The following is a 12,002-nucleotide window of genomic DNA, read 5'->3' on the forward strand; positions in this document are numbered from 1 at the left end:
GTCTTTCTTGCTTTGGAACATAATTTCTATGAGAAATGTCTGATTTTCTCTTTATTGTCCACCTTGTTGCTGGTAACACCATGAAAAGTACAGTGCTTGTAGCATCTCGCACTCCCATGACTATTTCCTTAAAGCATTATGCGCAGAAAGCCTTCTGCTGGAGTGAAAACTGCAAATTACTTACAATAGTATTATTTGTGCGGTTCAACGCACATCAGGAACCACAGATTTTGAACCAGCAACCCTGTATACGAGGGCAATGCACCTATCCTTGGTGCCACCAGGTGGCTTTGGGGGTCGCTGGACACTTTGCCACCCCTTGCTTAACGTCTGTCCTCATTTCCAAACACTCCTGTGGCTCCTCATGATTGTTTTCCTGGTCTCCAATTCCGTTTTTTGTATTTTAGGATTGTATTCTGGATTTTGACTCCTACACCCAGGCTTCGTTTACATTTTTTGGCTTCTCACTTGGCACCTCGTTTGAATGAATCCATTATTATTCTGGTTATGGACCTTGGAGGTACTTCGCTTTTGCCTCTGCTTATAACCCTGTAGCACGTTTAGGCCTGATAGTGAATGATTTTGACCAGCCTGACCTGGTTTATGTGTGCCAATAACCCGTCCCCTGCTGACTGCCATCTGGTCACACAGTCCTGTGTCTGTAGACAGCACCAAAGACTGTCTGCAATCAGGTGCTACAGTATCTGCCTGCCCAATGCATGGTCCTCAGCAAGTCCCTGTCAGAGACTCCAACCCAACCCAACACCTGAAGTTGTGACAATATACACGTAAGTTATTGTGTTTCCCACCCTTATTTAGCAATACATACGAAAATACGGTGTTCCAAATTATTCAAAGACTCACCAAGGCCAATTTCCTGCCACACTACAAATGGACAATTCACAGTATGACTTCCAGATAAATCATATATATACACATATACATATATACATATGTGGCTTGGCCTGGCATTAACATTGTAAGCCTATTCCCTCCCAGGGTAATACCAAATAGTTTCTCCTTCAAGGTCTCCATGGGATGATCGCACACAGCGGCTGACTCAGAGATGGATAGGTAAAAATATAACTATCAAGCCTAATAAATAACCCCCACAAAAAGTTCTTAACTTTATAGAGAGAAGCAATGTTCGTGCACGGAGAAACACGGAGAGATTCATTTGTTTTGTAACATATGACATCACCAGCCTTCTTAAGAAAAGTAATCAAGTTTAGCAATAAATGCTGGGGGTGATGTATTGCTCTTTCGGAAGAAATCCTCAGGGGAGGTTAAATGGAAATCCAGCTCCAAGGGCTCAATCACCGCAAGTAGAGCTTTTCAGCCACCTATAAATCATGCTTTATAAGGCCTTTGTTATTGGAAAAGCAGGTTTAAAGAACAACAAACGCCTTAAAACCATCACATTTTACAACAGGTTTTGTTTGTAAAAGTTCAATTATTTCCTCAACACAAGAAGCAGATGAGCAGAATGCAAGATACAATGGACAGGGCTAAGGACGTCAAAGCATACTTCCTAGGGAATAGAGGATGTTAAGAGCGGAGACATCAGGTGAAAGCGAACGATGACACCCCATTCTTGCTAATATTTGGGGTAATATCAGTCTCTTGAGGAGTTATTATTCGGAAATCCCTACTGGGGATGCAGACACCGTGTGTTAAACTCATCTATATAGATCGTAAAGAGCAGGACCTTCTTCTCCTTCTGAGCCAGTATGTCATAACATGTCCTACTAATATTATCAATAGTAATGTAAACATTAAATCTCACCCCCCCCATTGTAATAGTGCTATGGAATCTAACGGCACTTCAGAAATAAAATGTAAAGTAATGGGCTAAACTTAGCTCAAAACTAATTTATTACCCGCTCTGCATTTGCTATGATTGGAAACGGAACGTTACCCGGGCGGGAAGTACCGGCATACGTTACCAGAGGGCTACTAAAGTCACTTCTCTGATCTTAACCTCTTCTTTTCTGCCAAAAAACCTGAGACTTCTCAGCATTCTTACGCTATGTTTCCATAACCATGATTCTTCGTTATACAATGTATTTTTACCCAAAAGAAATTATATATATATATATATATATATATATATATATATATATATATATATATATATATATATATATATATATATATATATATATATATAGGTTTTTTTACATTTTTAAGGAAAGATAGCTTTTTTAATCTACAAAGCACACCACCTGACACTCATTTCACTGTGCGACAGTACACAGAAAAAAAATACAAGTTTGCCAGATGTTTGCTTCTCCACAACTCCCATCACCCTTATTGTCAGCTTGACTCAAAGAGTCACCAGACAATTTGCAAAGAAAATAATGAAAGGTTTATAAAATGTAAGTGTATGGTATACTTTTATAGTGTGTGGGGGGGTGCCATTATGCCAGACTTTTTTCAGTACGACAGCCGTTTGCGAGGCAGTCCCCTGCACCGGGAACCATCGTTGATAGCAACCCAGCCTTCTGCTCTTTATCATTATTATATATATTGAAAAGATAAATAAAATAAAAATAAACTTTGGAAGGTTGCTAATCAGTCACAGACCAAACAGCTACACACAAATGGAACATCGCGTTCATTGAGCATGCGTTGCTCCATTCATAAAGGAATTTTTGTGATTCCAGAAGACTTCCGCCGCGGGGAAGGCCAACCTGCCTCAGATGTACCAGGAATCATTGGGTAGCAGTATGCGCTCCCATTTCTTCATGACGTAACATACCGCCACCATATATTTTTGGGACACTTTTTTCCTGACGTCATGGATCATGAAGGTCGTAATGGGTCTTTAAGGGCATTAAGGCTTAGGAACGCTATTTCTGTCACATATTTACATGTACACCCCAAAAGCTAAATTATAAAATAAAAGCCGAGCTTAGAAATTGGAGCCCTCTCTTGCCAATACCGACCAGCCTAAATATTCACCAGTTTAACCCTGCCAGATCCAACTAAATCAGGCTCTGAAAAATATATATAATGGGTTGCTTAATTTAGCATTCAGTGTTTCAGTAACATTTTGAAATCGTACCTGTTCTTTTGTTCCGCTGTAAAATCACTAATCGGCACGGCTTGAGATGTAGAATCCTGGGTCTCTTAAGTCATTTTCTACCCAAAAAAAAAAATTCATACAAAATTAGAGTTCTCAACAAAACCCAGATTTTAAAGACATAATTAGTTAATCTTGTATTTCCCTCATTCTATGAAGTCTACATTAAGAAAAGAAATACAAGGAGTTCTCTGCTTTAATCAACACATTCCCATCAAAATCCAATCGGGGCCATAAATGCAAATCACAACTCTTACATGTTTAATCAGAAAGCGATTATCCGTTACAGCGTAAAATGGATTAAAAGCCTGTTATAAATTGCTGTCGGTGCTCTTTTCCTTCCGTCTCAAGGCATGCAGTAAGACTACGGCCCAAGAGCTGTCGTTTCTAATACCGCATGCACGGGTCACCAATCCATTTGACAGCTGAAACGGCGGCCGGTCCCAGCATGCATCCCGAGAAACCATCCTCATCTACCATAATGACGGACCCCTGGGGATCAGTCTCTAATGCTTCAGCAGACGGCATGTAACGCGTCTAGCTGGGCTTCAACACCAACAGGTAAAATATATGTGAAGTAATCAGACTGCAGGTGCTGCTCCAATCAGTTATTATATTCTTTAATCTCAGAAACTTTTGCTGTGCTAACAACCTGTTTGGGTCATGACATTAAAGCATTCCAAGTAAAACTACGAGCCCAAAATTCTACGTGATTAAAACATATGATGAACCGACGGTTCATACAATTTTAAAAATTAAAGTTGTACAATTAAAGTTGAAAACACAGTTGATGGCACAATGTTCGGTCACAAACCTGTTGCAAGCTGGTGTTGGACATTTGCTCTGTTATTGTAGCCCAATCTACTAGACAAACACCCTGACTCATTATCATTAAACTAAAGAACGGATCAGCCTTAACCATAGTCAGACACGCAGGCAGATAAAAATCTATGGAGGAATGGAGTTAAATTAGCCATAAAGAATCAGCTCAGTGTGATGTTTGAGCAGGAAAAGTCATCCAAAATATCACATGACTGACAACAACGGCGGCCTCCAGATATTTCCCATCCTTACAATTGTATCCTGAAAATGAAAATAGTGTCAATAACGCCGAAAAATCCAAATGGTAAATTTTAAAACCACTAGATCACAAAAACAAAAACATTTAATTGCTAAAACTGAACAGGGATATTTGCTGTGAATGTCGGTATATTTGGAGTAAAAGGACGCATGTATAAGCAAGGATGTTTGGAAACGCCGGTCAGTACTTCTCTCGCTGCATAATTCCCATCGACTCGGCATTCATCAGACGCTCTATTTATTCTTTGAAATACAATCAGCCTAGGGCTACACCTTCATGGATTAATGTAATTCCCATTCTTTATTATATGAAGAAAAAAATAATAATCCCATCCACGGGGTGGATTAAACTGGCTGCCCTACAACCAGACTAATGGGGGGGGAAATAACAAAGGAAAAAAAAGTGTCCTTTCACTGTAACAAAAATAGCTTATTATCGTGAGCTCCAAAAATGACCTCACAGAGGTGGATTTAACCGACCGGTCAACATATTTCTTCATAGTCCGCCAAGCCTGTCATGGATAGCAGTGGTGTGACCAGAGCTGAGGCTTGGGGCATGGCTTTACTGGGACTATTTAATGGGACTTTATGACCTATTTATAGCTATTTATGCAACGATAAATGTTCTTAAATGAATAATGTATTTCATTTACACAGTTCAATTAGAAATAATGACTTTTATGGCATTAGGTACAATTTACGTACCACTTATCGACCCCATGGTCATACTACTACATACACAGAAAGTACCTACAGACAAAAAACCCTGAATACAGTCTGGGCTCTACTGTACCAGCAAAAGCCAGCGTCTCCAGTGCAGGCACCAGTGCACCTAGACTGCTAGAATGCCTGACCCCGCATGCCCTTCCGGTAGATGTCACTTTGGACACCGCTAGAACGAATGAGGAGAGGAGCTCAGACATAAAAATAACATTATATATTTAGTAACTGCACCCCGGGTGCCACTTATCGGGGGGGGTGCCCGGTGGACCGGCCTAGCAGATGTCTTTGTGGCCCGATGGCTGCCTAACACGGGCGCGCAGGTCACGTCTTAAAAACAGACTGATAAGCGTCGGTGGTTTTATTAGGATCAAGAGCATCTCAGATACAAGAGATGGACGGAGGAAGACCGTTTATATACGGCGCATTACTCCTATTTATTCCTCTTTTTTTAGCGAATATTTATCTCACTTTCACAAACAAGTAACAGTAACGCATTTACAGGGGAGACTGCGTACACACAGAGGATACAACGCGTTATCGTGCGGTCATCCGAAATAACGGTGTTCATCAATAGAAGGGATAGCAAACCCCGAGGTGTGGGGGGGGGGAGTCTATAATACCTCTCAAAGTTACCCCAGGAAGCTCTCACTACCGCATTTCAATGACTTAAAAGCTGAGCTTTGCAAGAAGCTGGTTTAACCCTAGTTGGTTGCAGATGCTGAATTTGAGGACGCAGTCAACGCGCTGGGATAAGAGGGATATGTTGGACCATAAATAGTATTTAATGAGTGATTCTCGGAGTAATATTATAAACCCACACGGTGGTGTACTTAGGCTGGGGGCTGTTCTGGCCCTCACTCCATATCCCAGAGCTCCCACTCAGTTAGGTGAAATAGAGGATGCCACCCTCTAGATCCATCACCCTAAGCATAGGTGGCCTAGGTCAAAATACAAACAAACACTTATCACACAGCTTGCCAATGTTCGGTTTACATATTCAGTCCTAGGATACAAGATAACAAGCCAAACACCGCTAGGTGCACAATCAGCACCCCTTCCAACAAATCTAAAAGAGAACACGTTTAATTACACATAATTACAGCCGAGGAAAAAATGGGTATGGGCCTATAAAACTGCCTCTAATAGCAATATATACACTAATTATATAAGAATAATGAAATATATACACACAAAATTCAGAAGCACATTAAAAGAACTGGACAGAAATAGGTTAGTAACGACAATATCTGTAAATAAATGGTTTGGACGCCGAAGCATTGCCAAGCTAGTACAGCCAGCCATTCCAACAAGAAGAACATCCCTAGTAAACATATGGATTCCAATCTGTAACGTTATCAAGTCTTTCCCATTGACACTCATCAATAGTCGTGCAATTACCAGAGAGGAATATGAGAAGTCATTATAGACAGGAATGAGGAATATGGATTCAGATTTCAGAACAACCACTCTATATGCAAAGCATATCTGTAACAAACCACGATTGTACCGGTGCATCAGTACCTCCATTAGCGAATTTATCCAATTCATTATACCAACAGCTATTCTGTGATGCTGTATTGATGAGAACTGCCCTCTTGCCTACGGTTATTGCGTTATTAACCCCTTCACACCCAAGGTTTGCACGACTGGGACATTTCCCCTCCAGTTCACCAGCGAGCAGGCTGTTAAAAAACACCCAGGAGGCTCCCCTGATGATTGAGGGTGCAGGTTACACTTCGATAACACACATATGGGCATTCTCTACGGACCCTACTGGAAACAAATGACAAATGTAAAAATCCCCAGAGGTCCTCAGACCGTGCTGATAATTGATTAACTCCACACCCTGCTTACATAAATCAGAACATAGAAACGTCGTTTGAGAAGGTAGAGAGACATTGAAAGAGTGTGAGTGAGAGTCTGAGAGCGTGAGAGCAGGGGGTAACTACAAACCACTGTGCCCCCAAACAGCATACCACTGCCATCTTAACCCCCAAACAGCTTGTCAGTGCAAACTACCTGTTTTGCTACATTTTTGTTCAAGAACACACCATTAAGTATTGTTTTTTTCCTACTACAATTTAGGCTTCTCAACTGATAAAAATTAAACATACTTTATAATTCCAAGGTATGCCATTTGTTACACATTTTAGTAACAAACAATTATCTTAAAACAGCAACTCACTTTGTGCACTAACCTACACGGCAGCCTCGGAGCAGGGTAATGTGTTTTAATTTTTCACGATATTGCTCTCAGCCAGAACACATCCCAAAACATCCCACATTTACAGCCGGAGCAGAGCGAGCCGCAATTAACTGTTATTGTGAAAACTGATTAAATCAGCTCAGAGACCATGTACTGTACTATGATATCAGCTATGTTCCTTTTACTATTTTAACACCCCCCCCCCCAAAAAAAAAAGATTTGGAACCTCATGGCAGTGATCTCCAAGAACGTTAACCCATTCATGCCTTTAGGACGTTTCATGTTGTCATGACAATAATTGGACTCCAACAGTTTCAGCCCACTTAGGACATACAGGTATACTGGATTCTGTTGCAGCGGCAGGGACATCTCTCTGCAGCTACACAGGAGATCAGACTGATCGCATGTAACGCGACCCGGCCCAGTAAAACACATCTGGCATTATAACTGTTATCCAGTCCTGGACGAAACACATTCACAGAATACACAGAAAACCCTTTGAATATGTTACAAAAAGAATACAGTCATCATGCAGATGCCACTTGGAGTACTTCTTACTCTAGACATCCTGGTGGCTCTATGTAGGGCTTCTACTAGCCACTTGGAAGAGCTTCAGGTAGTGGCCAGCCAAAGGGGCAATTGCCCCCCCCCATGCCAGCCATTCTCAGGCTTACTATGTGATCCGTGGTTATTGATTCCTTGTCAGTTTACCAGACCGTGAACCTGCGCCTAAAGCTACACTGTCCAACTATACCTTTGGCTCATCCTATATTAAACAATAAAAGTTAATTAATCAAGATCAGTCTAACAGGCATCAAAATTACATAATTCAAAGAATTCAGTCCGATGTCAATCCATATAACGCTTGTTACCCATTTGAATGTTTCCACGAGCAACAGACCAAATTTTATCATTTTAACATCATTCTTCATCGATAACACTGCTTATAACGATAATTAGGCATACGTGTGAGATCTGACCCTGGAGGTTATTTGCAATCGGGTAAGACTTACGTGAAGGATGGGACCCAAACCCAGTTCCCCAAAGTCCTCTCTACAGCTACACTGGCTCCAGCCCTGCACACTGCAGTCATAGTAAACACCCCCCCCCCCATGGGATTGTGTAATAGTCACAACTGTGGAACATTTTAATTACGAAACTGCAAAATGTTCACAACAACGAAGTCAAATTAATTATTGTACAGAGACACACCAGGGCAGACTAGATGAGACAAATGGGTGTTATCTGCAGTCATATTCTATGGGGGGGGGGGTTACTTTGCACCCAAGGTCCTCTTTTATTCAGAAAGTAGTTGGTCATTTTAACCATTTAAGTCCCAGTACTAAAACCAATAGTCAAAGCACGAGGGGAAAACAGAACACTGTAAATCACCAGTAAGCCCAGTACTTGCCAAATATTGTATGTTGCGTTAATCCCTGATCACCTGACCTTTTCCCAATCCCCAAGAGTAAGAATCTCCGCACCCTATGCCTTTCATAATGTACCCTGGATCTCTGTTGCACCACGGGCATCTGCCCCTCCTATTGCCGCCCTATCCTAGTTACCACTGCTTGGCATCCAGTCACAGGCAATGCTTTGGGAATCAAAATACAAAAAAGAAAACAGACCATCACACAATCACCATAAGGACGTGTAATACTACATTCACTCAGCGCTGCATATGCAGTCAGGAGACCCCCAATCCACACCCAGCCTTAGGCAATCAGGAGACCCCCAAACAACACCCTCCCTTAGGCAATCAGGAGACCCCCAATCAACACCCCCCATCCACACCCTTAGTGCCAAAAGCTGCTTTTGTTTAGTTGACACTTCTGCCCCAGCCCCTGACCTTCACTAAGCAGCAGCAGCAGCCCCTCTCTGCTCTCTCCTATGATGACATATAGATGGACAGCACTCTGATCTAATCACAAACCCCCAGAGGGGCTCAGGCCATCTTCTCTCACTGCTTGAGCTCAGGTTCCATCAGGAAGATCTAAGAGTTTCCTGCTGATACAAACACATAGGATTCAGCTGCTAGGAATGGAGAGTCCATTATAGAGATACTTGTATGGACTCAACATACAGCACCGAGCAAACCTCACCAACACATCCATACGGGGTAATCTATAGAACCAAAGGCAAATCTTATTGGATAAGGAAGCACCATACATATAACATTTATATATAGATTATATATATACGCGAAGTGGCAGGCAGACCGCAGGCATTATTCTGCTATGCGATCACTAGATTGTTCCTGCTTGAGCTTTCCTAGAGAGCGGGGCTCCTGCAGTCCGACCCCCACCCCTATCACTCCCAATCCAGCTGATGGATAGAAAGCCTCTCACCCGCCTCCAGGTCCTGAGGGGTCACATCATCCGGACAGCAGCCCACGAAGAGCACGATATGACTGGCGCCCGGTCTGTACACAGATCTCCCGCCGACCACCGGAGACACGTCCTATCACAGCTCATTCCCGCCCAGCCAGCAAGTGCAGACCACCTGCCCCATGCCACGGAAAGCCCCCCTTCCCACTGCCTGCAAAGCTGCAGCATGCAAACCCTCACCTACCCCTCCCATCATACATTTGGCAGGCAGAGAGGGGCAGGGCCAGCTCCCTACTCATGAATATTCACACAAGGGGCGGAGCCAAATCAATACATCGGCCCATGTCTACTAAATGCTGTTTAGCCTTAACACGCGATATCTTGTGTGTTTGGGTGATCGTAAACAGTTCATTCCTGAAAAAAGCCGTGTGCTCATCTCTGCAAGGAATACAATGGGATCTCTTCACTAAAGCAAATTAATTCATATTTATATAATATTTACCTAATGTATGGCTTAGTCTCAGTCTGCGTGTTCTAGTTTTATCATTCCCTTGAATAAATGTACTGTATAAACTGCTGCAGAAATTATTGCCACTATAGAAATAATAATAGTAATAATAATAATAATAATAAAATGCCGGATTTGACAACCTTTTCCAACTGTTGTCAGCTTGTAGACATTAATTAATGTACAACGATAGTAAATTATTCCCTAGATCTTCTTAAAATGTGCCTGTAATCCTAATGTTTATCACAGATGTGGCCGATGTAAACTATGCAGTGAGTTTTACGGAATACCTTGTAACTCCTAAAATAATCTAAATCCAAATTAGAGTAACAAATAACATTTATTTTAGTCTAATTGTTTTAAATCCACCCTACAGTGTATTACATAGTGCAACATAATTGTAAAGAATGCCGGTAATTGTAATTTTTACATGGATTTGATGTTCATTGGGTTTGATGAGACCTCTAGTGGACATTCAGTGTCACTACAATATTTGCACCTCTGAAAAGAGATTATCGCAACCTGGACCATTATAAAACGACCCTGATTATAAGACGACCCCCCAAAATCTGAATATTAATTTAGGAAAAAAAGAAAAAGCCTGAATATAAGACTACTCTATAGGAAAAAAGTTTTACTAGTAAATATTAATTCATGAAAACTATTTTTTCATATTTAATAAAATATGACAACCTGCCCCCAGTTTTGCACATCTGCCCGCAGGCTTGCCACTCTGCCCCCACAAATCCCTTATACCCCCTATATGCCACTCTGCCTCACTGATATTCCTTATACCCGCCTATAGGGGTTTAGCTGCCTTCTAGGCTTCAATTATTTGAAGATTTGGGCCACAGCTTGTTGTATTTGGGGTATATTCACTAAATGTAGTATTGTCAGAGTTGCATTTCAGCTCTTTGACATCATTATACGGTATATTATGAAGTGATAATCCTAGTGGGCTTCTTCTGCGGGATGAGCTTGCTTGACATTATATCAGTAAGATTTGTCTCATCACTCTATACAGGGCCGGCCCAAGACATAATGTCGCCTGGGACGAAGTTTAAAATGCCGCCCCCCCCGCCGACGCCAGGGGGCGGCATTTTAAACTTCGCCGACGCCATTATCTACCCTATCCCCCCTTTGTACTTACCTTTACTTTAAACAGTACTGCGGCGAGTCTCCCTGCTCTGCTACGGTGCCGGCTTGTAATGCTGAGCGACGGAAACTGACTTCACTTCCGGCGCTCAGCATTACAAGCCGGCACCGAGACCGAGCTAGAGGGCTCGCAGAGGAGAGAAAGGGCCGCCGAGCGGGTACGCGAAAACCACTCGGTGCCCTCTCTCTCTCCTCCGCTTAAAAAAAAACAAAAAACGCTTGGGGCGGCAAAGTGCTGCCTGGGGCAATTGCCCCACTCGGCTCCATTGTAGGGCCGGCTCTGACTCTATACATTATAAAGGGCCAGATAAACCCTTCTTGGAAGAGAAACGTGCCAGCGTTGGCCCTTCATATTGTATAGTAAAGCCAGATAGTTCTGCTTTCCTTCTCAAGTCTGGTACTTCAAGGGGCAATTAAATTAATAGAACATGGTACAGTTCCTTACCATGTTATATCGTTTGTAACAATTAAAATATAAATTAACTGCCAAATTTGATAAATACCAGATTCAAAGTTATTGCATTGTCTTTATATATTGGTCAGCATCACAAAGCTTAACGGTGCTTTATAAATCACAACCTTCATAACTCTGAATGAACTAGGGCCACACATTACACTACTATTAGTATTTATTGCCCTACCTTGGGATACAAAGGGCAGGACGCATACAATAATCGCTTTGTAATAGTTTTTCTTGTTTAATCTCTAATAAGATGTTATATTTTGTATTAATTAAAAATGAAACAATAATTAAATAATATAATAATAATAATAAAATATCTTACACAAGAAACTGTTCTCAGTGACACAGAACACATCCTTTTCCACTGGCATGATATTATGGAACAGGATTAATGGATTTAAAATGTAATTTATTCTGTTGCAGTTGCGATATTCCGAACCGTCTTCATCTGACTT

The 12,002-nt window shown here is 41.7% G+C and overlaps 3 protein-coding genes across 3 annotated transcripts in view; 1 reads left to right on the forward strand and 2 right to left on the reverse strand.

Annotated features, from left to right (window-relative positions):
- The window catches only part of PAG1 (phosphoprotein membrane anchor with glycosphingolipid microdomains 1), a 57,698-nt gene extending 48,057 nt beyond the window's left edge, over positions 1-9,641 (reverse strand). The window contains exons 1-2 of the mRNA XM_053467982.1: positions 9,443-9,641; positions 3,068-3,144 (exon numbers count right to left, since the gene is read on the reverse strand). The gene's annotated coding sequence lies outside the window, so the exon portion shown is untranslated. The remainder of the gene's footprint in view (positions 1-3,067; positions 3,145-9,442) is intronic.
- The window catches only part of LOC128497813 (myelin P2 protein-like), a 118,578-nt gene that overhangs the window by 77,632 nt on the left and 28,944 nt on the right, over positions 1-12,002 (forward strand). The gene's annotated exons all lie outside the window — the stretch shown is intronic.
- Positions 10,265-12,002, reverse strand: part of ZFAND1 (zinc finger AN1-type containing 1) — a 99,424-nt gene continuing 97,686 nt past the window's right edge. Inside the window, exon 9 of the mRNA XM_053467987.1 lies at positions 10,265-10,279. The gene's annotated coding sequence lies outside the window, so the exon portion shown is untranslated. The remainder of the gene's footprint in view (positions 10,280-12,002) is intronic.

Source organism: Spea bombifrons, chromosome 5 (assembly GCF_027358695.1).
Source record: "Spea bombifrons isolate aSpeBom1 chromosome 5, aSpeBom1.2.pri, whole genome shotgun sequence".
In the NCBI taxonomy this organism is placed as follows: domain Eukaryota; kingdom Metazoa; phylum Chordata; class Amphibia; order Anura; family Pelobatidae; genus Spea; species Spea bombifrons.